Raw genomic sequence first — 24607 nt, 5'->3', positions numbered from 1 at the left:
TTTAAGTTACTTCATTAGGTATGTTTTCGATATCGCTAACCAAAACATATTCAACAACAACAACACGGGTAACTGGCCTATCGGTTACCCGTACCGATTACCTTCTGTCAATTCGCTTGTTATATGAATGAAACGCGTCCCTTTTGTTTAAATAATATTTTACTATGAATAAATTATGTATACAATGGTTTTTACAAATAATTTCCTTAATTTTCTAGTGAACCTTACATATGTGCATATTTATATGTACAAACTACATATGTAAAGACATAAACTCATTCGTAGTCGTGCCCTTTCTGAAACCATTTTGAGTTTCGAAGCTCACACTGATGGTGCTCAATTTTTCCTGCGCGGGTGGTGTTGTTAGTATCAGTTTGCATAGATATGAGTATTGTAGATATAATACCGGAATATATGCAGCCCCATTTCGTGCTATCAAAGTCGATTTGCAGGTCATGTTGAGCCTTTGAACTTGACCCTTTCCCATAATATGCGTGGTAGGGCTCTATATGTGATACTAAAAAGGCCGAGGGACAGTTGTCGCAGTTTTCTTGTAGTTTGAGCAAATGTACGTTCTTCTTACAGCCACAGCTGGAATATTGCTATGCCACATCGTCAAATCGAATTACCTAGAATGAAAAAGAAACGAACATCAGTAAGGATAGATAATAAGTTTTTAATATAACCGGAAGTGTTTAATAAATACAAGATACTCAAGGGGATTTCAGATAACCAGAATCAGGACCTGTAAAGTAAATTAAAGCGAGCCTCCACCATGCCAAGGCATCTTCCGGTAGCGGGGGTACCCGAAGATTATAACAAGGGATAATTGATAGATGTTGGGGTAATAGATAGTAAATTAGGCGTGCTACAAAAACAAAAACGAATAAATGCAGATGACTGTTTAATCCATTATGCGAAGTTCTTTGAATGGATGTGCAAATTGAAACGGGCAAAGTACTGCTAAAACTGCTTTCTCCGAGTAACCCGGGAACGAATTGGTATGACTACGTCTATTCTTCTTTAGCAGCAGTGCCGAGCACCAATTCCCTTTTGGACAGGAAAGTAAACGTTTGGTTGTCTGCAAGTTTATCATATGCCAGTACAGAACATACTCGTTTGCTGGATCTGAGCAGTACATATAATTTTCCCAGATTTTCTGGGCTCAGCGGGGGTATCCTCCTGAATGGTGCATGTGTACCCTGCTGCCTTGCCTGGCCGCTCACCCAACAACGCCAGGCACGACGGAACTTGCCTTGCGACGCCCAAAGTGCGCTCACGCTTCTCATGGCTCCAGCGGGTTAGTGGGCTTAGAGTATACCCGTAGTAGCTATGCCTGTCGTAAGAGGCTACTAAAATACCAAATTGATTCAAGGGGTTTTGTAGCGCAATCCTTTCAATGGGTTGCCAGCGCAATATATAGCCTCTCCAACCCAATTGTCAACGTCACCTACCTGTGGCGAATCCTGTTTCTTTAACAGCCGAGGCTCTGGCGACCTCATGTTCCTTATGGATCTACATTTGAAGGCGCTTAGTTAGCTGACATCGCTTACTTAACCTGTAGATTCTAAAGTAAAAACCAAAACACAAAATATAGGTTAGGTTGAAGTGGCCGGTTCATGAGGATCTCACATAAACTGAATGAGTCCGTAGTGTTACCAGAAGTTTGTTTTAACGACCAAGCTGAAAACCCTATCAAGAACCAGGACCTATGTTATAAAAAAACTCCGTCCTCTTGACAAATACTAGAAGCTTCCTAGGACTTAAGCCACTTGCTGCTTCTAGATCTGACAGCTTTATCACTCCTAATAGCTGGAGCCTTAGCCTGGCAAGTGCGGGGCACGATATTTCTCAGGGGGCCCGGTATTTCTCGGGGGGCCCGCGATTTAGAGGTACTAAGACATTTTTTTAATTCAGGAGAGTCTTTAGTTGTTCCATGTGCAAATTTTAAGCCGAATTTCAAATCAACGAATATTGATAATGATTTTTTACCTGGTCCCTCGAACAGTGAGGAGACAATAAAAACATCAAACAAAAATATATGTTTACATGAATCCGAAATCGTAAAGTTTTCGTGGTAACACTGATGAAGGTTCATCTTCAAAAAGCCTTCCAACAATACCACCAACCCTGTATCAAAGTCTAGATTATTTAAACGACTTCGATATCGGTACCGTGAATAATGAGTTTTTGCGATCTGAAGAAGTCAACGAAATAATTCGTCGAGGTCATCAAAAGTGCCCTGTTATTTTTCCACGTGATTGTCATGACGAGGCATTTCCTACCTCGTTGTTAAACAGAATCTTGCCAAATGGAGAGAAAGTGGAGCGTCACTGGTTGGTGTGGAGTGCCAGTAGCAATGCTTTTTATTGCCTACCATGTCGTCTGTTAAGCACCAATACTTTAAATTGACCTAAAATTTGTTGTCCTGGCGAATATTCAAAATTCCAGGTATGGAAGAAGCTATACGCTAAACTGCCATCACAAGAAAATACTGAAGATCACATTAAATGTTATATTCAATAGCGATCTTTACAAAACCTAATTCGAAAGGAGGCTACAATTGATACACTTATCAATGAACAGCTAATCACTGAAACTCAAAAGTGGAAAGAAATTTGAATTTTGGACACTATTTTTTTTTTTTCAAAAAGCGAAAGGATGGACATTTTTGGGCATCTAAGATCTCATAAGCCATTATGATCCGATACTTAGAGATCATTTGGAGAAAGTTAGGATTTCACAATAGCAGCACAAACGTTTACAAGTTCACTATCTTTCCCCAGACATTCAGAACGAGTTTATAGAAATTTGTGCAAAGCATGTGGGGGAAACTATATTAGATCAAGGCAAGAAAGCTAAGTATTTTGCTATTATAGTTGATGCTATGCTTGATGCTAGTCACATTGACTACGTTCATTTTGCGCTCACTCCATTTCAATTCGAAAGCAACAAATTTACAATTCCAGAACAGATTTTGGCTTTCGTGAATTGTAACCAAAAAACCTGCTCAGAAAATCGCTGATCTAATTTGCCATATATGATTGAAGATTGTCGTGCACAAGGGTACGATAACGGCGCCAATATGAAAGGAGCTTACAACGGAGCACGTCACATTCTCGACAAAAACTCGAATGCTGATTACTCGCCTTGTGCAACCCGCAGCTATGATAGCGTTTTCTTTTCTGGATAAAGTGTTACGCAAGCGTTGTTGTTCTATTCTAAAAAACCGGCAACGCCTTTACGGGGTATTTCGTTCTTTTGTGAAAATTCTTGCCTGCTCGCAACGCAAAAGCGTTACACTTTTACCCTGTATAAAATGGCGGTGTGGCAGTGCAACTTTGTGAAACTCTCAATTCGCTCTTAAGTTCCACATATACTCTGTTAATATGAGTGAATTTGGTGAGTTGCAATGTTCTTTGTATGCACTATAAATGTTGACCATTTTCTGGGGTAGGAGTAACTCTATTGTTGTTGTTGTTGTTGTTGTAGCGATAAGGTTGCTCCCCGAAGGCTTTGAGGAGTATTATCGATGTGATGGTCCTTTGCCGGAGACAGATCCGGTACGCTCCGGTACCACAGCACCTTTAAGGTGCTAGCCCGACCATCTCGGGAACGATTTATGTGACCACATTAAACCTTCAGGCCATCCCCTCCCTCCCCATCCCAAGATCCATGACGAGCTTGGGGTCGCCAGAACCTCGTCTGTTAGTGAAACAGGATTCGCCGCGGATAGGTGAGGTTGACAATTAGGTTTGGGGAAGCTATATATTGCGCTGGCAACCTGCAGGGTTGCGCTACACAGCCCCTGGAATCTGATATTTTAGTCCCCTCTTACGCATACGACAGGCATACCTACCGCGGGTATATTCTGACCCCCTAACCCGATGGGGTAGAGTATTACCATTTACTTAGGCAACAATTTATTTCAGAAAAGAAAACGCTATCAATTTATGTGGTGTTGATGCTGCAGAATGTTGTACGGCTGCAATTATTTTCTTCGGCAGCACTCCACAACGATGTGACATTCTCAAAAAAAATGTACCTAGCTCACTTCATAGTCTTTCAGCCAAAAGCCAAATTTGACTGCGCAAGCATACGGCGATGTTACCGGCATTCTCAAGTACATCAACAAGTTCGAATGTATCTTGCTGTCCTCAATTTGGTTCAAAACCCTACCATTAATGAAAGAAGCGTGGTCCTCCAAGCGAGAGACGCCACCACAGATGTTGAGGTCCAACATCTAGATGCCTTATTAGCTGATTTGAAGTTGATCAGGAACCAATGGGAAACAATTTTAAACGAATGCAAAATAGTTGCTATTCAATTGAACATCTCGCCAAAGTTTCCGGACATTCGAAAGAGAAAACCCAAAAGGCGTTCTGAAGATAATTTAAATGAGATGATTACGGATGATTCAGAGTCTGATTTCAAAAACAATACATTCTTGGTGATCGTTGATTCGGTAATCACTGGCATTACTGAACGATTTGCAGCTATGAGAAATTTGAACGAAAAGTTTTCCTTTTTGTGGCAATTTAAGACATGGATGAAACTACGGTTCGGGCGAGCGCAGCAAAATTTGTCGAAATATACAAGTCGGATATTTCTCAAAGCTTAGAATGTGAAATAGTTCACTTGAAACACATTTACGAAGCAAATTTTGATAAAGGTCTGTCACCATTGGAATTGCTAAATGCCGTCTATTTTCAAAATATGTATACAACTTTTGTATTGGTTTACGTACCTTTTGCACTTTACCTGTCACTGTATCTAGTGCAGAACGTTCCTTCAGCGTCCTTTCAAGAATGAAAGACTTTCATAGATCGTGTTCATCTAAAGAGCGAGTTTTAGGACTTGCCACGCTTTGTGTTGCATCCGTTTTGGCAAGACAGTTAAATTTTGATATTATTATAAAAAATGTTGCAGCGAAAAATGCAAGTAAAGCCACTCTTTGATATCCGAACATTCTATATTGAATAATTAAAATTTATAATCATCATTAAATTTATCAGAAATGTATGAAAATGTTACCAAATAACTAGAAAAGATTATCTGAAATAATATGTGGCTGTTAGAAGAGAATTTTATTTCTACGTTACAACAAAATAAAACAAATAGTAAATATTCCGTGTTAATTTTATTGTCAGCTCTTAGCCAAAAAACATTTAGTTGATGTGGCAAACATTTTTTTTGATGTAATCTATCAATAATGATTTATGAATGAAACGTCATTAATTCACGTTAATCAAATGTATTAGTGGATTTTTTATAGGGGGCCCGTAAATTTTTTTAGTCCCGGGCCCGGATTTTCTCTCTACGGCCCTAGTTCGAAGACGCCAGGGGGGATTGAAGCCAGAGTCTCCGGACCCAGAGCCAAAATATCAGTAGCTCTAAAAGCACATACGAGCAGCTTTCAAGCGGAAGTATTCGCCATATGTTGGTGCGCTAAGCTGAACCTTCAGCGCTGATACTCCAATGAAACAATTGCCATACTCAGTCAGACAGTCAGGCCCCACTAAAGGCAATTGTGGCGTTCGAAATAAAGTCAGCACTGGTCCTTTGGTGCACAACGTAGTACTGTTGCACTGGGTCCCAGGCCACAGGGGAGTACAGGGTAATGAGCAGGCGGACTCTAGTGTTTAGTTTGTTGCGGCCCTCCCACAAATTATCATCCTCCCAGCAGATCCATGCAACGGGTCTGCGCCATACTCTCCTCCTCCGGGAAGGTATCGAACCTAATCCGTGTCCTTCTCCTGACCCCGGTCATGAGAAATGGTTTTGCTGCGTTTGCCGAAAAAGAATCTTTTTAGGACGGTCATACTCTTGTCAGTGTGTCACGTGCAAGGGATGGTTGCATCGGACAGGTTGCTCTGGGATTGATCCCAAAACCCGACGTCCTCGTAACTTTTACAAATCTTTTGTGGCTTCTTGGTGTTCACGCCCTCATTACATTATGAGAAAATATGGCACCTGAGAACACAGCCGTATGAAGCTGAAAAACACAAGCAGGCCTGAGTGAACTCCACAAACAGGCGTCGGACCTCTATGCCAGGAATTGCCCGGTGAATCCTGTACTCAAAGAAAAAAACTAGCAGAGTAGGAACGCACTCTCCCTAAGGAAACGGGAGTCACTCTAGCCCAACTTCGATCTGGATACTGTAACAGGTTAAACTCTTACCTATCCAGAATCAACCCCGACATACAAAACATATGTCCTGCTTATAATGTGTCCCCACATAACACCAACCATCTCTTTAGCTGTATTGTGGAATCAACGCCTCTAACACTCCTCTCATTATGGTCCACCCCTGTTGAAACTTTCTGTTTCCTTGGACTCCCGTTAGAGGACATTGATGACAATTTGTGATCTGTCGCACCTATTGGATGGGGCGAAGCACTGCTACAACAAGAGCAGGCGGACAACCCGGAAAGAGAGGCAGAAACTGCATGACCCATCGATCCCGAGCCGTTCCTGTCAGTTGGCTCACAGGGGCATTTATTAGGAGAAGGGGGGAAAGAGAGAAGAACACTGGAGCAATACGCCAGGTTTGAGACAATCTAAGGTACTGTTTGGAAGTTATAGCACAAGTCGCTACAGGACAATAATAGACCTATCGAAAGATAACCGAAGAATCCCAAGAGCTTTCTTACAGGGCATTATAGACTGTGCAGCCGTATGCAGAAAGTGGGCATACTATCGAATAACACATGCCGATTTTGTGATCGATCAGCAGACAGCGGACCATATCCTCCAAAAATACGAAGCAATCTCAAAACGAAGGGCTAAGTTTATGGGCTCACCATGGCCAGTGCATTCCCACATTTAATACATTGAGGTACTAACCCGACCATCTCCGGACCTATTGATATGACTACATTGAACCTTCTAGGGATTGAATATTAATAATGACCGCAATGCAAAAGTCTGTTAAAATTTACCATTCTCCATAGAATGCTACATATATAACTTCCCACGTTTTGAATCAGTAATGAAAAGAGCAAAATTTACTAAAATTTTAACTGGTTGTGGGTAAGGTGTTGATGTCCTCTCTTAACGCAATGTAATGGCAACGGCGACGCAGGGAAAATAATAAAAATCCTATAAATCTACTGATCATAATTAATTAATACCTCCCTTTCTATGCAGTTGTATGCATACATACATATGGGTTTTGTTCTCCAAACGCTATTTAAAGAAATCAATTGGTATTTACATGAACTTCGAACTCTTTGGTATTTGCCTTCTTCAGTTGATTATCCACAAAAGCATGACAAATTATCACTAACAAATTCATACATGTTGTTTATATATTTAATATGGTAGGCAATTTACTTACCCTTTCTGGTGCGATGATCCTGGACAATCGGGCCTGACTAGACGAGATTTATTTCGCTTTAACATAGCGTGTTTAACGCGAACCATATCATATTAGGGCACAATTTCGATTATGCAACCAATCAAAGAAATGCCGTGCTTGTAATACTGCTATGATAGCAGCAGCAGCTCCCGGTGGCGGCACATAAACAACAGTTGCATGCGGATCAGTTGCATTTTTTGCTTCGGCTACCTATTCAATTTTAATTCACATTACATTATCTACTATTGCAATTTTTAATCAATATAAATCAATATAAATTACCGAAGCAAATACTGGCAAACCAAGATGCGTAGTTCCACCCTTTTTTGGGAAAATACATCCAACCAATTTTGTACTGTATTCCAAAGCATGTTGTTTGTGGAAAGTACCTTGTTTACCGGTAAATCCTTGGCAAATGACACGTGAATCTGCATTTAATTGTAGGTTTCTTGTTGTTTTGGCATATCCTGAGCTGAATCGCACCCCGGCAGAGATGATATATATTATATTTCATATTTCTTTATTCAGTCTATGATTTACAAGAATCTTACAGACTATATTAAACATTATTAAACATAAAATTTATTTACAGTAAAGTTAATTTAAAATGGAAAATAACATATTTTTAAAACTTCGACGAGATATCGAAAAATCAATACAATAATTATTATTGATTGAGTTAATAGCAATTAGAGCGCGAGTGATCGGGCCATTAAGTGCGTAATTAGATCTAAACTGGTCAATTACAAACATAGTATATTGGCGCAAATTCCGTGATGGAACATAAAAGTTCAAAGACTCTAACAGTATCGGGCAATCAATATTGCCATTAGAAATATCATAAATAAACATTATAGATGTAATTAATCTTCTACTTTCTAATGTATGCAGATTGATTAGCTTACACCTAGAGATATATGGAGGAAGAGGCAGATCGAAGTTTATATCGTATAAACAGTACTTCATGAATATTTTTTGCACACGTTCGACTCTCTTATTGTTTACCTCATAATAAGGACTCCATATTATGGAACCATACTCAAGCCTTGACCGTACAAAGGCATTGTATAATAGTTTTTTAGTATATGGATCCTTAAACTCGGATCCATTTCTTTTAATAAAGGCCAGTAAGGAATATACTTTGGGGATAATAAAATTTAAGTGTTCGGTGAATGTAAAAGACGAATCAAATACAACAGCTAAATCCCGAATTTTATTTACCCTAAGTAACGGTTTATTAGAGACATAGTAAGACGAAATCAATTTATTACATAATTTGGAATAAGTTATGTAATAACATTTATTGGCATTCAACGCAAGCTTATTTTTACAGCACCACTCATTAAAATTATTTAACTCAGATTGTAGTATGATAGTATCAGACTCGTTCTTGATTCTGAAAAAAATTTTCAAATCATCAGCGTAAAGAAGATAATTGCATTGCTTGAAACAAGCACTTACATCATTGATAAAGATAATAAAGAAAAGTGGGCCAAGGATACTACCTTGGGGCACACCTGAGGTTGCTACGTAAGGAGATGACTTTACGTTGTCAATAACAACAAAATTTATCCTATTGGATAAGTATGAATAAATCCATTGTAAAAATGTTGAGTGGAAACCCATTTTTCGCAATTTAGCCACGAGAGCTTTGTGCGAAACTCTGTCAAAAGCTTTGGATATGTCCGTATATATGCAGTCAACTTGACAACCATGAGTAAAAGACGAGATGCAGTAATTCGAAAAAACGACCAGATTAGTTACTGTTGAACGCCCCGGAACGAAGCCATGCTGACATGGGCAAATATAACGCTTAACTGCGGACGATAATTTAAACATCACCGTTTTCTCAAAAAGTTTTGAAATCACGGGGATCTTCGATATTGGCCGATAGTTTGTAACGTCAATTTTACTACCACTTTTATGAATAGGTTGAATAAAAGTAATTTTCCATTCATCCCAAAAGATACCAGACTTTAATGATAAATTAAATATATGCAACAAGGGCTCTGCAACGGAAGCTACACATTGCTTCAGGAAAAAAGATGAAAATTCTTGATAATCACATTGCTTGGAGCTCTTGATCGTCTGAATACTTAAGATAATATCATCAATATCTAGAACTAATGAGGAGAAGTCGAAACAAGACGTTATCCCATTCAACATATCCCCGTCGTCATTCCACAGATCATCAATAGCAAAGTTTGCTTTAAAAAATTCTCAAACAAATTGGCTGAATCACTAGACGATGATGAATTCTTGCCCTTGTAAGACACAGACACCGGTATTGTTGAAACCGATTGTTTGGAGCGAATGAAATTCCAAAACGATTTAGGATTCGATTTGATATTATTTTCGAAATTGAGAATATATCGATTGTACAGAAACTTATCAAGACAATTAAACTCCTTCGCGTAATTCAGATATTGTTGCTTGAGTTCGGGACTTCCTGATTTTTTAAAAAGTTTATGATATTTACTACGCAAATTTTTTAGAGTCTTTAAGCTTTTGGTATACCACGGCAACTTGTAAACCCTTGCCGGGAAACGAGGAATATTAAAATTTTTTTTATTATTTAAAAATACACATTCGTATGAATGAAAAGCAGAGAGTAAATAATGTTGTCTAGGCCATCCCACCGATTCTATACAACTTTCAGATTCTAAAAACGGATCTCGACACGCGTCTTTTGATACCACCTTTGTTTAGGTTGTGCACTGTCTTGAAAACGTTACCTTTTTTAGTTTTGGAAATCGAATCTTCCAATTCCAATTGGTGGCAAGAGGACTTGGCTGCCTCTAGTTAATGCGCCAGGTTAATTTAGAAGTGACTAAATAGCTAACACACGTCACACCTAAAAGCCCGTAGCACAAGCACTTTTTTAGTTTTTTAGTTTAATTACCACAATTATAGTTTTTCATCGTTTTAAAATGTTTCCCGGAATAATTAATAAATTGTCGTATTAATATGACGCTGTCATTTCTATGACAGCAAGAAATGTCGATGTGTTAGTGGAGAGCGAAAAAGCTTTGAATGTGTGGGTGAACTAGTTACCACCGTCTTGTAGGGTAGTTGCGCAGCGAAAAATATATGCACGTATTTACGTAAATACATTTTATTAATATGAATTAATTTAATATGTAAAAATGCAACAGGATCTAATAGAGAAATTGTAAATTTTATTTGAAAATAATACTAAAAATTCTCGAAAATTCGTTTTTAATTTTCGTTTAAGTTTCGTTTTGCCTTTTTTTCCCTGCCAGAGAATTGCATATTGTGCAACCACCCTTTTCTAAAAATAAATGCTTTTTCTCCTCAAAAAGTTTTAATTTTTTTGTTGCATTCAACTTATTTAAGTTTTTATGCGAACTTTCACAATGCTTGGTGTTATGTCCATACGTCGCTGAAAATGTTTTGTAGCATAAAACGCATTGAATTTGCCCCAAGGCGTTGGTCAACATAATATATTCGCTTGCCATTGTGCGCATCAATAATTTATTATTTATTGCGTGCTTAGCCGTTGCAGTCTAATACTGTTTTTACACAGACGGCTTATTGAATAATAAATGCAGTTTTCTACATTAAGACGCTTATTGAGCTCAATCTTCCCTACAAAATTCGAATCTATAATTATTTCATTAGTAGCTAATCGAATGCCTAATGAAGTCAAAAGAACAATGCAACTCTGTTGGGAGTGTTCAGTTTCTTAGTTTGTGGTGTGCTCAGTGCTTAATAATGTCATTTGTCAAAGCAAATTTCATTGTCTGCATGGCGGAACGATACAAGGTGGCCGCATCGAACAGCTGATTATAACCTTTTTTTATTTGATTTGATACATCAACTTCTGGCGCAGTACGATTTTGACATTTGTCCATCGAATTTACAAAAACAAAGTTCGTGGAATTCTTATTTATGTATGTAGGTATGTCACCATGCTGCCACCTTGTATCGTTCCCCCATGATTTTCTGTCATATAACATTGTCATTTTATTCGCTTGACATTTCATCCTTCATACTAATCGAGCAGTTACTTCTGTGTGAAAGCAAAAAATTTACGATTTCATTAGAAGGTGAAATGAGATCATTAAGTTTCTGTGTGAAAACAGTATAACAAGCGAATGATCAGTGAATCAATTGGTTCGTCCGATCAAAGCGCTCTCACTAATACATCCACACAACATTTTTTCCGACACTTGCCGTAGACTAGCGATCGACACATACGGGCACGGGCAACAGAGCGTGCAATAATTGCTCACTTGCTGACTAGGAGAGGGGGAAAGGAAAATGATTGGGAGGAGAAATTGAAAGCCGGCAGAACAGTGAGAGTGTATGTGGATTTGCTACCAGAGGCGCCAACAGGATTTCATGATGGATGTGGTAAAGTCTACGTTACATATATGTAAAGATTTTAGAGGGCTATTTATATAAGACACAGACGAAGGGGATTGATCTATCTCGCTATCCCTCCTGGCTATTTCACTGGTTAGAACATTTTTTGGCAGTGATGCCAGTGCCACACAAGTTTTTACAAATATGAGGGATTTGAACTAGGGGTGCCAATCCCGGGATCTCGGCAATGATGCACCTTTTTCGGTATTGATTCATCTTTTTCGAGTTAAGCTGTTGCAAACTAATGAATATCCAAATCCCGGGACTGATCCCGGTATCCCTGGATTGCAATACCCAGATCCCGAAAATCCCGGAATCATACAAATAGAAAAAATTGGCATCCCTAATTTGAACATAATAGGTTTTCGAATCCAATTTGGTAGAATGAAATCGTTATTAAATGTGATTCATTTACATATTTCGACAAGTGAAGTACTGAAATTGAAGTTACATACACTGTTACTTTAAAATAAATGATATTCTTCACTATACTGCCGTCTTTAACAAAAGGGCAAGAAAGTGAAATCAGAAAAAATTTAAGTACGAATTTTGCATTTGTTTTAACTTAATAAATTGTTTCATTGCCACACACTACCATCATGGTTTGTTAATCAAAAGCAGTAAAATGTGTTTTACTGCGTTTTCGATCTTTTTTTTGGTAAAAGTCTAGTTGAGGGATCGACTGCTAATACGCTACCAAAAATATCGAGAGAGGTGTCAAAAGACGCGTATTAATCTCAAGAAGAATAATGTGAAGGCGGAAAAGAAAAATAGATAATAGATAATTGTTTTTCTACTTACTATTCCAAAAACAAAATACAATTTTTCAAATTTAGAAAAATTAAAAAATAACAATAATTATCATTAGAAAAAAAAAAAAGTATTGTTCTGGCCTTGAGATCGAATCGAATCTTGAATAATTTATCAATAGGCCGAAACACAAACAATTTTTAATAAACCATGAGCACTTGGGAATGTCAAACAAAGTAATTGACAATAAACAAAAATCCAGCATTATCAGTGATTTGCACCAGATGGCGCAACACTGAATAAATATAGTTGGTAAAAGGGAATAGAAGTAGCAAATTTGCCAGTCAAACAAACCACCGCTGTATAGCTAAATGGTTAGCGCAGCATGCCTAAAGCGTACTGATGATGAAGGCTTAGCACCCTTCGAAATGGATCTATCTGCGCAGCTATGGCAGGTTGTCTGAAAAATTTTCTACTTACTATTCCAAAAACAAAATACAATTTTTCAAATTTAGAAAAATTAAAAAATAACAATAATCAAAAAAAAAATATTGTTCTGGCCTTCAGCTCGAATCGAACCTTGGATAATAGATAATAGAAAGATATTTGCAGTTGAAGTTGGCAATTTTCATGTGGTTGTTGTTGTGTTTTACCCACAAAAAAAATTGTGGGCGGCAGCCACAGTTATACCACATACCCGGACTTGGCATGGCGTAGCCCAGGGTTATTTTTTATAAGCGCGGCCAAAGGCCGCCAACGCAGAAAGGTGGCCTGCGCAAAAATACTATGGATCCCACCCCCGGTTTCGGAGGTACCCGCGGGTCTTTTTTCGGTTTTTCGTTAATATCTTTTGAACGAGTTAAAATTTAATACGCGTTTTTTAACACTTCTTTCGATATTTTTTGACGCGTATTAGCAGTCGACCCCTCAACTAGAATATTACTTTTTTTTGTAATAGCTTTATTTTTAATGTTTTTTCTTTGAAATCTGTTTAACAGTAAAATTGTATGGACTTTTATTGTAATGTTAAAATATTACATTACTATTTAAACCAAATTTCATGGAATAAAAGCAATAAAATTTATTTTATACTGCTTTTTTTCTTTATTATTAATGCTTATATAGCGGCGGGCCTTAAAATTGTGAGTCTTACCAAACTTTAATTCATGGTTAAAATACATCCAAATTTTTGTTATTATGTTTACCTAGGATAGGATAGGTTAGGTGGTAGCTGCCCTGATAAGGATATCTCACTTGGACAACACGAAGGTCCGTTGTGATACCACATACGATAAAGCTCCGAATGATACCGATCTCAACTTTGGATATATCCTCAGGAGATCCAAGTGAGTCGCGACCGAAGTACTTTCGCCTAGTTCTGGCAAAAGCTGGACAATCAAGCATAAAGTGATTTGGTGATTCCACCTCATCATCCTCCATACAGCTGCAGCAGGATGGAGTTTCCAGTATATTGAGACGTACCGCATGGATACCCATGGGACAGTGCCCTGTCAAAACCCCAATGACCATTGATAGGTGAGCCTTAGTGAACCCAATTATTTCAGCAGACCTCCTGCCATCCACTTTTGGCCAGAAAGATCTTGCTACCCTGCAAGACGTGGTATCCGCCCAACGTTTGCTGGGCTGATTCGAGGCCCAGCTATGGAGGAGCAATCCACAGGTGGCCAGCGGGATCCCGAAATCCCTACAGCCATCTTCATCCGGTTCAGTTGTACCGATGCGGGCTAAGAGATCCGCTTGACAGTTACCCGGGATATCACTATGGCCCGGGACCCAGATAATCTTAATTGTAAAATAATTCGATGCAATCGCAAGCGAGGCCAGGCACTCCCAGACCACCCTCGATCGCACTGTAGTTGAGCTCAAGGCTTTGATAGCCGCTTGGCTATCAGAGGTGATGTTAAATTTCCTAACCGTGGTAGCACTAGATAGCATTCCATCCACCGCATCCTCAATCGCAGCAATTTTCGCTTGGAATACACTGCAGTGATCAGCCAACTTAAACTTGCGGCTTAAATTTAGCTCTTGACAAAAGACCTCCCCACCAACCTTTCCATCCAGCTTTGACCCATCCGTGAACAAGTTAACCGGTCCCATGCCCCAGATAATTCCTCTTCCCCAATCCTCTCTCTCTGGAATAACTGGGGTGAAGGTTGTATAGGGAGCAGTTATCGGCATAGAGTAGTCCGTTCTGTCCGGGATGAAGTCGAAACTGGTAAGAAGGCTAGAGTGTCCGCGGTCAGAAACCCCATATCACATATCACGAAGCCTGACCAACGACCTTGCCGCGGCCGCCTTTCCCGCAACATCTACTGGGTATATGTTCAGCATGACGTTCAGTGCCAAGGTAGGTGTTGTTCTGAGAGCGCCACTGATACCGATCAGCGCCGTCCGTTGCACTGACACTAACATTTTTGAGGTGCTCGCCGTGTCCAGTGATTTCCACCAGACCAGCACCCCATATAGCAGAATCGGTTTGACCACCATCTCATAAAGCCAGTGTACTATTCTTGGCGAGAGTCCCCATCTCTTTCCGATAGCTCCTCTGCAGCAGTACAAGGCAATGGCGGCCTTCCTGGCCCGATCTTCCTCATTGGGTCTCCAGGACAGTTTCTTGTCCAAAACAATCCCCAAATATTTAACCCCATCAGAAAGTACCAACGGTACCCCTCCAATCGAGGGAGTTCTGAAATCGGGCATCTTATATCTCCTTGTGAAAAGGACCAATTCCGTTTTTCCCGGGTTGACCGCCAATCCACATGATTCAGCCCACCTAGCCACAGTATCCAGGTAGCCCTGCAGAACATCGCGCAGGGTGCCCAGAAATTTGCCTCTGACTAGGATAGCGAGGTCATCTGCATAGGCAACCACCCGACAACCATTGGCTTCCAGCTCCACAAGAAGCTCGTTGACTACCACAACCCAGAGGAGAGGAGATAGGACACCCCCCTGTGGCGTGCCCTGCACACCTTCCTCTTAATTATGGCCCCTCCCCACTCCGCTGCGACAATTCTGCCGCATAGAAGTTTGCTAATAAATTCAACCAGAGCCGCCTCGACTCCTAAACCCACCAGAGCTCTTTCGATTGCCCCCGGTAAGACATTGTTAAAAACTCCCTCGATGTATAGAAAGGCACCCAGAGCATACTCTTTGTGTTCTAGGGACCCCTCTATTTGCTCTACAATCGAATGGAGAGCCGTTTCCGTCGATCTGCCCTTGCAGTACGCATGCTGTGAAGCAGACAGTAACCCCCGAGGTATCATTTCCCGTAGGTACAGGTCAACCAACCGCTCAAACGTCTTAAGAAGAAACAACGAGAGACTGATTGGCCTGAAATTCTTAGGTGATACATGAGAGCTTCTGCCGCCCTTCGGAATAAAAATAACCCTAACCGTGTGCCAAGACTTCGAGATATAGTTAAGCCTGAGGCAGATAGTATATATGATGGCCAACCAGCGGCAGGAAATCCCCAAAGACCTTTGAAGCTGCGCAGGAACGATTCCATCCGGGCCCGGAGACTTATAGGGCTTGAACGACCCTATAGTCCAAGTTATTGGACTTTCCCGTATTGGAATGGCAGGCACTTCTGCATGGCCAACGACCGCCGACCATGCAGGCGAAGATCCCTGCGCAACTGGAACATCGGGAAAATGATTGTCCAGTAAAAGCCTTAGAGACTCCTCGCTACTCATCGACCAGTCCCCACCATCATCTCTCAGATACCCCAGAGGAGCGGAGTTCCTAGAGAGTATTTTTGTAAATCTCGCGGATTCATTGCAGCCTTCTACGTTTTCGCAGAAGCTTCGCCACGCATCTCGCTTGGCTATCCTTATTTCACATTTATAAATCCCCAGACTCACCTTATAGAGCTCCCAGTCCGAGGGTAATTTACTGGGTAATTTACTGGGATTCAAGGGGTTGTGTAGCGCAATATATAGCTTCTCCAACCCAATTGTCAACCTCACCTTCGAGCGGCGAATCCCGTTTCACTAACAGACGAGGCTCTGGCGACCCCAAGCTCCTCATGGAACTTGGGGGTGGGGAGGGAGGGATGGCCATATAAATCGTTCCCGAGATGGTCGGGCCAGCACCTTAATGGTGCTATGTTACCGGAGCGTATCGGATCTGTATCCGACAAAGGACCATCACATCGATAACACTCCCCAAAGCCTTCGCGGAGTAACCTAATCGCTACAACAACAACAACAACAGGGTAATTTACTCCTCCTGGCTCTGTTGAAGAGCCGCCGACTGGACGCTATTAGGTCGTCAAGAGAATCCGACCACCAGGTCGGCTTGCCCTTCCCCCTGTAAGTTTTCAATGGGCAGGACAGCTGAAAGGCGCTATTGCTTGCCGAGGTGAAGTTTTCCACCAGAACGTCCATCTCAGATTCGGACAGGCCCGAACTAATGATAGGCCCCGCAGGCAGTAGCTCTCCCAGCTTCCTACAATACAAGTCCCAGTTAGTACTTTTAGGGTTCCTAAAAGATATTTTACCGGGGCGTTCCTCGTTCACTGAGAACTGAATATATCGGTGATCAGAGAAGGATTGCTCGTTGAGAATCCTCCATCCAGATATTCGACCTTCCAGTTCTCTACTAATCAGGGTGAGGTCCATGACCTCCTCCCTTACCGCAGTAATAAAAGTCGGGTCATTCCCCCTATTACATATACAAAGTCCCTCATCTACAATAAAAGTAAATAAAGACTCACCTCTAGTGTTGGTATCCGAGCTTCCCCAAATGCTATGATGGGCATTAGCATCGGCACCGATGATCACGCCAACATCTCTCCGCCTTGCTGCAGCGGTGATTTCACCCAGTATCGCAGGTGGTGGTCCCTCTACGTCTCCGTGGGGCATGTACGCTGAGACCACCCACATTTCATTACTTCCTCGCTCGAGGCAGACCGTGGTTACGTCAGCATTGCTGAAATTAGAGAGAATAAAAGCTTTAATCTCTTTTTTAACAAGCACACATGATCTAGGCCTACTTGCCTCCCCATGCACCAAGGTGTTGAATTTTCCAGTCCTTAATCCAGAAATCTTACTGCCGTTACTACTCAGCCACGGCTCCTGGACAAGGACAATATCCACTCCGCCTTTTTCAAGGCAGAGCAACAAATTTGCGGAAGCCGCCTTAAAGTGCTGAAGATTGATTTGACGGATTTCCATCAAAAGCGCTCTTCTTCCGCACCCCATTCTTGGCGATTCGTATTAGTCTTGTCCATTCTAAAAAAGTCCTATGTTTATCTAGCACATAGTAAATTTTACCAAGTGGCGCAACTAACAGCTAATCGGTGAAATTCGCACATTCACACGCACAGTTCTCGACTCAGTTTCAAAAAAAACTTTAGATTATTTAGCTTAAATTTTAAAGTGAGATAATCCTTACCAATTGATATATATAGAATATATAAGGCGTTTTTGTCGTTATTAAAAGAATCTTTTCATTTATATTAAAGTCTTTATCATTTATTTTTGAACTTTATTTTAACAATTTCATGCGTTTTAAAGCATTTTCGTGCATATAAATACATGGTTGCATATACGTTTTTACATTACATTTCATACACGTTCGTATTTGCCATTCTCATTAGGGGGACTCATGAAAGCATATAAACTTATAAGGTGTAAAATTATATCAATTTACACACGCTGTTATATGAACGCACATAGTAATATTCTTGATAAACTTAATTGTTTATCAGCTGTATAATTGCAAACAAAAACCATTTTTGATTGTTATACAAATTAAAAAATACCAAGATTAAGTAAAAAATCAAAACTAAAACGTCTTTACTAAGATATACTTATAAAGGACTTGCTGATGTTGGAGATTTCTGATGAAAATGCCTTCTGTAATGTCTGCAAGGTTGCATTCCTTTGAGTTTACCGCGTTTACACAATGAAATGTGCGCGTAAATTTACACAAATTGTGTAAATGATTTTTCATACAAAATTTTACAGCTGGTTTACGCACTAGATAAATTTATACGTTTACACACTTTATAAGGTTACATGAGTCCCCCTATTGTTTCTAAATTCGTAAACAATGACTGCGGATATTCCGTGTGATTTTTCGAAAAAATGTATTATTTTTGTGAAATTTTATACTTAATCTGTAGTATTGTGGTAGTCAAAAAGCTTTTATGCAAAAATACTTAGCCTCACAACGCGACAATGTATTTCGTAACGTCAAAGAGGATAAATACAATAAGAGCCGTCACTCGTAATTTTGTGGCGAGTATCTCGCTGGAAATTGAAAAAATTGATCCCGAATGTTTTCTGAGAGGGACATCTTTAATTGTCTCGCATTTATCAATGCCGTGCAGGCCCCTTGTGCAACTGTGATCTTTGGAAAGAGAATTAAATAAATTAATTAAATACAGTCGAAAAATAAACACAAATACCCCACGAAAATGTATAGAAGACATTTATAAACATCTCGCCCAAAAAAAAAGTAGCGACTACCTCTCAGTATACATCGAGTAAATGCCAAAAAAAATAACGAGTGACGGCTCTTATTGTATTTATCCTCTTCGGTAACGTCGAAGACTTATATGTATATGTATTTGATATAGAAGCTTTCATTTGAGAACACGGTTGCCACTTCGGTCCATTCCCTTCCGCCCCTATATGGTCCGAAGGTCCCTTTTTCCCAATTTTGGTTCTTTTTCGGCACGGTTTTGGTACTTTTATTTCTTTTTCACTGAAACAAAAATTCAAAACACTGCTCAAAAAATTGCCACAAATCTATTACCCACATATAATTTTCAATTTACTCCAATGGAATTCTTACCACGAAAATTGCTCTATCAATAAAATGCACTTGGGAGATAATTTAGGCGAGGCATTAAAAATGAAGTGTTGAATGTTCGGACAAACACTTTGTCATTACTTTTTGATGAAACAACGCACTTATCAGAAAAAGACTTGTTTTAGTGTTTAGATATTTCGATTGGTATTCAATTATTATACAGTTGAAGACCTTTTAAGACGCTTCATTTTTAGTCTAAGTTCAAAACTCACACTGACTGAATCTAGGCTCTGGTATGAAGTTTAAACTGTGAGTGAAAATGAAAGCATCTATAAAAATGGCATTAAAACAATTGCTTAGTTTCATTTACGATTTATTGAGTTTGCAAAAACGCAAATTTTTTAACCGTTCCTTACTAAAACCTAACTGCGCTATACATTTTATATCATTGCAATCAAGCAAAACTAAATTCACAACGTTAGATTAGTGAAAGACATAGTCTTATCCTAAAAATTTGAAAATGTGATACCTAAAGGTACACTTTATTTTTGTTTGTGCAGTTTGAACTAAAGCCAAATGTCTCCTTTATTAAAATTTTATTTAGGAAACCCCTGAAACATCCTACAATTTTCGCTTTTTACAACAAATACGATACTCTAGTAACTTGCCGAATTGTTTGTATACCAATAAAATAAAACTAAAATTTGGTTCTGTTTTTTGAGGTCTGGTCCTTTTTTCGATAAATTTTGGTCCCAAATGACAATATTGTGTGGCAACTGTGTTTGGGAATGCACGTGGTAAGGTTGCATTTTTCCGAACTTAATTTTTTTTAAATATTGAAATAGTAGTATGCAAGCGACTGCCATAGTAGTAGACATGTACATGAATATTATGAACAAAGTTTAAAGCTAAAAAATGTCTTTGAAATATAATTTAAGAGAAGATGGAAACGAAGCGTAGCTTCATAGACGCGTATTAGGCACAGCATAAGCAATCTTGGGGTGTAGAGAGATCTTAGCTGCATGCCATATTTTGCAGGCGTCTACGAAGCTACGCCTCTTGTGTATCTTGCCTAAGTTCAACTTTTTAGGAGGTCTAACATTTTTAATTAATATTAATAAATAATACCTAAAGGAAATACGCTTAAGGTGACTTTTGCGTCGTTTTGACACTTGCGTTGCGCCTACATCAGACTTTAACACATGTGCTTTAATTGCTTCCATCCATAAGCATCGCAACGCCAACGTCAATGCAACACACAAATAATTAAAAACTTACGTTCTTCTTGAAGTTTCGCGTATTTTAGAAAAAAAAACGATTTTCTATCGTCGTTCAACTAAATAAAAAACATAATTTTGAATTCATGTCGATTTCGTGATCGATCAGGAGAGACGGTGGGACATATCCTCCTGGAACGCGACGCAATCTGATGAAGGCATAATAGATCAACGGTCGCAGTGCAATCCCCAATAAATTTTCTATCTATCATCATGTTATAAAAAATACATAGTTGCATTTCACTTTTCCTCATGTGACAGGGGAACTTTTAACGTCCGTTATTTTAAAGTAACCCTTATTTGACGAGTCACTGAACGATTTCTTTCAAATAAAGTGTTTGTTAGCGTTCACCGAAGATGGTGAAAACAGCCCCTGGAATTGTTAGCTTATATAGCCAAAGAAAGTTATGCATAAGTAAAATTTAGTCAGCACAAAACGAATAGTTAGAGAAAATTTTAAATATAATGCATATGTATAAAATGCATGCAATTTATGAAATCATTTTTATTATATAAAATTAGTTTGACATATCAGATTTGTCAATATTATTTTAGTCCTGCTACTTTTAACACATTTATAATATTTAAGAAGAACATTTAAGAATTAGAAACATGATTAATGCTTACATTAATACGTTTCATTTATTTTCATTGAGGAATAAGTTCGTAAAAATAAAAAGCACGTTTTTATAAAGTGCATGTAAAGCTCCATAGATAAAATGAGTAATAGAAGGAACATTGGTTTATATATTACATTTTTAAAATGAAAATCTCCTGCTAAAAAAGGAGCAAAACCTAACTACATGTTTTCATTTTCGTACTTAACTACACTCCCTTTTGTGATTCAGAATTTCGGGCAAAATTTCAAAAAACTCCGAACATCAATTCCTTCATTATATGACATCCGACTGCCTAGTCCACTGCCTTCCATTCTATTCGCAACATAAGCTCTATTTCAGCTGCCAAACTATATAGTAAACTTTTTTTTTTTTTTGGATTATTAGTTTCTTGGTTAAAGCTTAAGCTTATAAAACACCAGGTTATCCCTCCATTTGTGTTAATCCATAACACCATGTTATATATTCAAATTTTAATGTCTTTAAATTGTTGTACAGTTGCTCCACCAACACACAGGTAATACACTAAGGCCAGAACCATGTGCGTAGTTTTCTGCGTAATTAAGATTATTATATATTTAGATTTAATGGTTTACTCCAAGTACGATGAATTATATTTAGATTTAATGGTTTACTCCAAGTACGATAAATTTTAAGTTTTTCAACTATTTTTAATAATTTTTTGTCAATTCGATTCCCTCACTATACGCCATTTTGTTCTCAACCGCATGAATAGCGTCCTTTTATAGCACGCGGTTGGGTTGTGGGGAAACGCATAGTGTACAAGTACAAGTGTGTTGACTTCTTTCTGACAGGCACTCGCTTAAGTGAGCATAACGGGAAAATCTGGGTTGCCATTGTTGTTTCGGTTGAAAACGGTCAATTAGGGTTCTGTGCAGAGACGTAAAAGAATGAAACAGGGTTTATGTAGTCACAAAAGTGTTGCTCCTGTTCCACATTATTTTAATTTTATATCATGGCGAAAAGTGTTCAGTTCAGAGTTATTGATTTTCATTAAAAGGTTAATTTATTACGGGGGGTTACTCCTTTAAGTGTAAAAAGCAGAGAAAACGTAGAGGTTTTCAAATTATTGTGAACAACTTTTTAATTTGAATTTCTGTACACAAGTTCACTATATTTGTGTAACACAAGAATCTGAAGGTCAATTCCTTAACTATGAAAAACTGAAAAATGTACACTTATTGAAAACTCATTTGCACATGCCATTTACACTTTGAATTTAGTTGTGTTTTTATGCACAAAATTTTGAAACTAAAAAGAAAATTTTCATTTGTCAGAAAAATAAAGAAAAAACGGCCTAATGTCAAAAAACCCTATCGAAATACAACCTGGCTTGTTTGTTTTCAATGAACTACGTTTTATGTATGTTTGTTTAATGGTGTGTTCAGTTTATACTTATATTTAAGAATTCATGAGCTTAACACCGGCTTAAAATGTCTCAATTGTGTTGTTAGTGTAGAAATGAGAAAAACTGAATAAGCATGAAAACAATTACCAGCAGGATGGCCAGTGGTTAAAGGCTACTGCATTTGCACCATGTGATTCACGGTTCCCGGTGAAACCTTTGATAACATTACAAAATTGCCTGATGATGATTACGTTGGCGGTTTTCGAAATAGGTACATCGCAATATGCCAGTAAATGTTTCTTTCTTTTCAGTTTCTCTTAGAACTACGTTTTATTTTTCTTGTATTTCGTTCGTTTTTTTAAATATAGTTCACACACTTACATCAGTACTGAAACCTTATTGGCTTCCTCGACAAAAAATACAAGAGAAAATACAAGAACAATACATACAAAATAAAGTAGTGTCATATAGGAGTTTGATTTGTTTGCACTTACAGCCCCATTTTATTTGCAGGAGAGTTTCACAGCTACTAAAATTAAGGCGGATTTACACAGACGCTTTGGTTGTGTTGCATTCATTAATTCATCTGTCGGGAGAAGTATCGAAAAATTTACATAAATGCTGTAGTTGCGTGCCTACGCTTTGACAACGCCATACGAAAAACATTGAAACGCCGTACGTTATCTTTGCTTTGAAGCGAACAAAGCGTTTATATAATTTTGCCCTTATGTATTTGTGTAAACAGCCTTAGAAGTGAAATTTTTCCATGTTACACGTGTGGCGCTTTATATTTTGACTCTAATTTAAAAGATTTTGCTTTCCGTAAGTTTCCACATTTTTGCATGCTACAAATCTTCTAGTATTCTTATTTCCGCGAAAATATATGCAACTATTTCATCTGTAAATACTACAAAGTTTTATTAAACTATCAAATGCAACTTAGCTTGAAGTACTCTTACGTAACAAAAATGCAACTCTAGACCTGAGATTTGCATCAGGTGAGCGAGGCTGTTTGTAGTTTTGACGTTTATCGCTTAGTGAACACACTTGTATAGGTACACTATGGGGAAACGAACTTGACGCGACGACGTTACAACACGAAGTGCTATATAGTAAACAATGATCTAGCATCACTGTCTGTGAGTGATTAGCTGAAGCCAAACTACAGTTAGGGATGGAATGATACTAGTAAATACAAGTATCGATACTTTTGTTCCGATGCCAAGTAAATTTGTAATTGAATCTGTTGTGCCGAGTACTGAGTAGGTATCGATCTTTTATACAGAGTAATGAATTGGATCGAAACACAGATTTATCCAATGATTTATGACAGTAAAAGGGGAATATTTTGAATAAGGTACCACGATTTTCCAACTTTTTTTTCGAGGGGTCCCAAAAATCACCAAAATGGAATCCATAGCTCTAGGAAACTCTTAGTTTATGAAATATAAGCTTTTTAATTTCCAAATTTAGTAAAATTTGAACTTAAGTCCTGCACTTAAAATTCGGGTCGCACATGTCGATAGCGGTATCGAAAGACGCGTATTGGCATCAATATTCAGAATCCGAAAGCAGAAACTATATTTTTTATCTAGTTTAAAAGTTATTCACGGAAAACCGTCGATACTAATGTCGTTTTTTTCGTTGTTGCAATTAAACAAACGAAAACATATGAAGGTGGTGAATAGTGTTGCCAGCCCCGCAACAATACCTTTTTAACTTGGTAGAACATTATAAGGTGGTGGCACGTCAACATAAATGCAAGCAAATATACACTATCAATGTGTTTTGTTTTTGTAATTCTCTGAATAATTTGAAATTAGTGTATTTAATTTATCGAAACGCGAGATTTTTAAGTAAATATTAAAATTTTTTATGATAACAATTTAGAAAAAGGGACTTCAGTGCAGAATACATATATTTGTAAAAAAAAATAAAAAATCGGACTTTAGAGAGATTTTTATGCTGATTCCAACGTTATATTTCTTTTTTGGTGCAAATGAAAGGTTTGGGGGCAATTCCATATCAAAAGGCGAAATTATGAATTTTTCAAATCATTTCAAA

General features: G+C 38.4%; 1 long non-coding RNA gene and 1 pseudogene across 1 annotated transcript; both read right to left on the bottom strand.

The window, feature by feature from the left end:
* The window catches only part of LOC137248637 (T-complex protein 1 subunit eta-like), a 528633-nt pseudogene that overhangs the window by 392591 nt on the left and 111435 nt on the right, over positions 1-24607 (bottom strand).
* On the bottom strand, positions 172-7807 carry LOC137248096 (uncharacterized). Its single transcript, XR_010952063.1, has 4 exons — positions 7644-7807; positions 7341-7571; positions 4748-4970; positions 172-629 (listed from the first exon to the last, which is right to left on the bottom strand). It is a non-coding gene; the product is annotated as an uncharacterized lncRNA (long non-coding RNA).

This window comes from Eurosta solidaginis, chromosome 4, assembly GCF_040869045.1.
Source record: "Eurosta solidaginis isolate ZX-2024a chromosome 4, ASM4086904v1, whole genome shotgun sequence".
Taxonomy (NCBI): Eukaryota; Metazoa; Arthropoda; class Insecta; order Diptera; family Tephritidae; genus Eurosta; species Eurosta solidaginis.
Note: the sequence above shows the minus strand (reverse complement) of the source record. Positions and strands in the feature narration are given on the sequence as shown.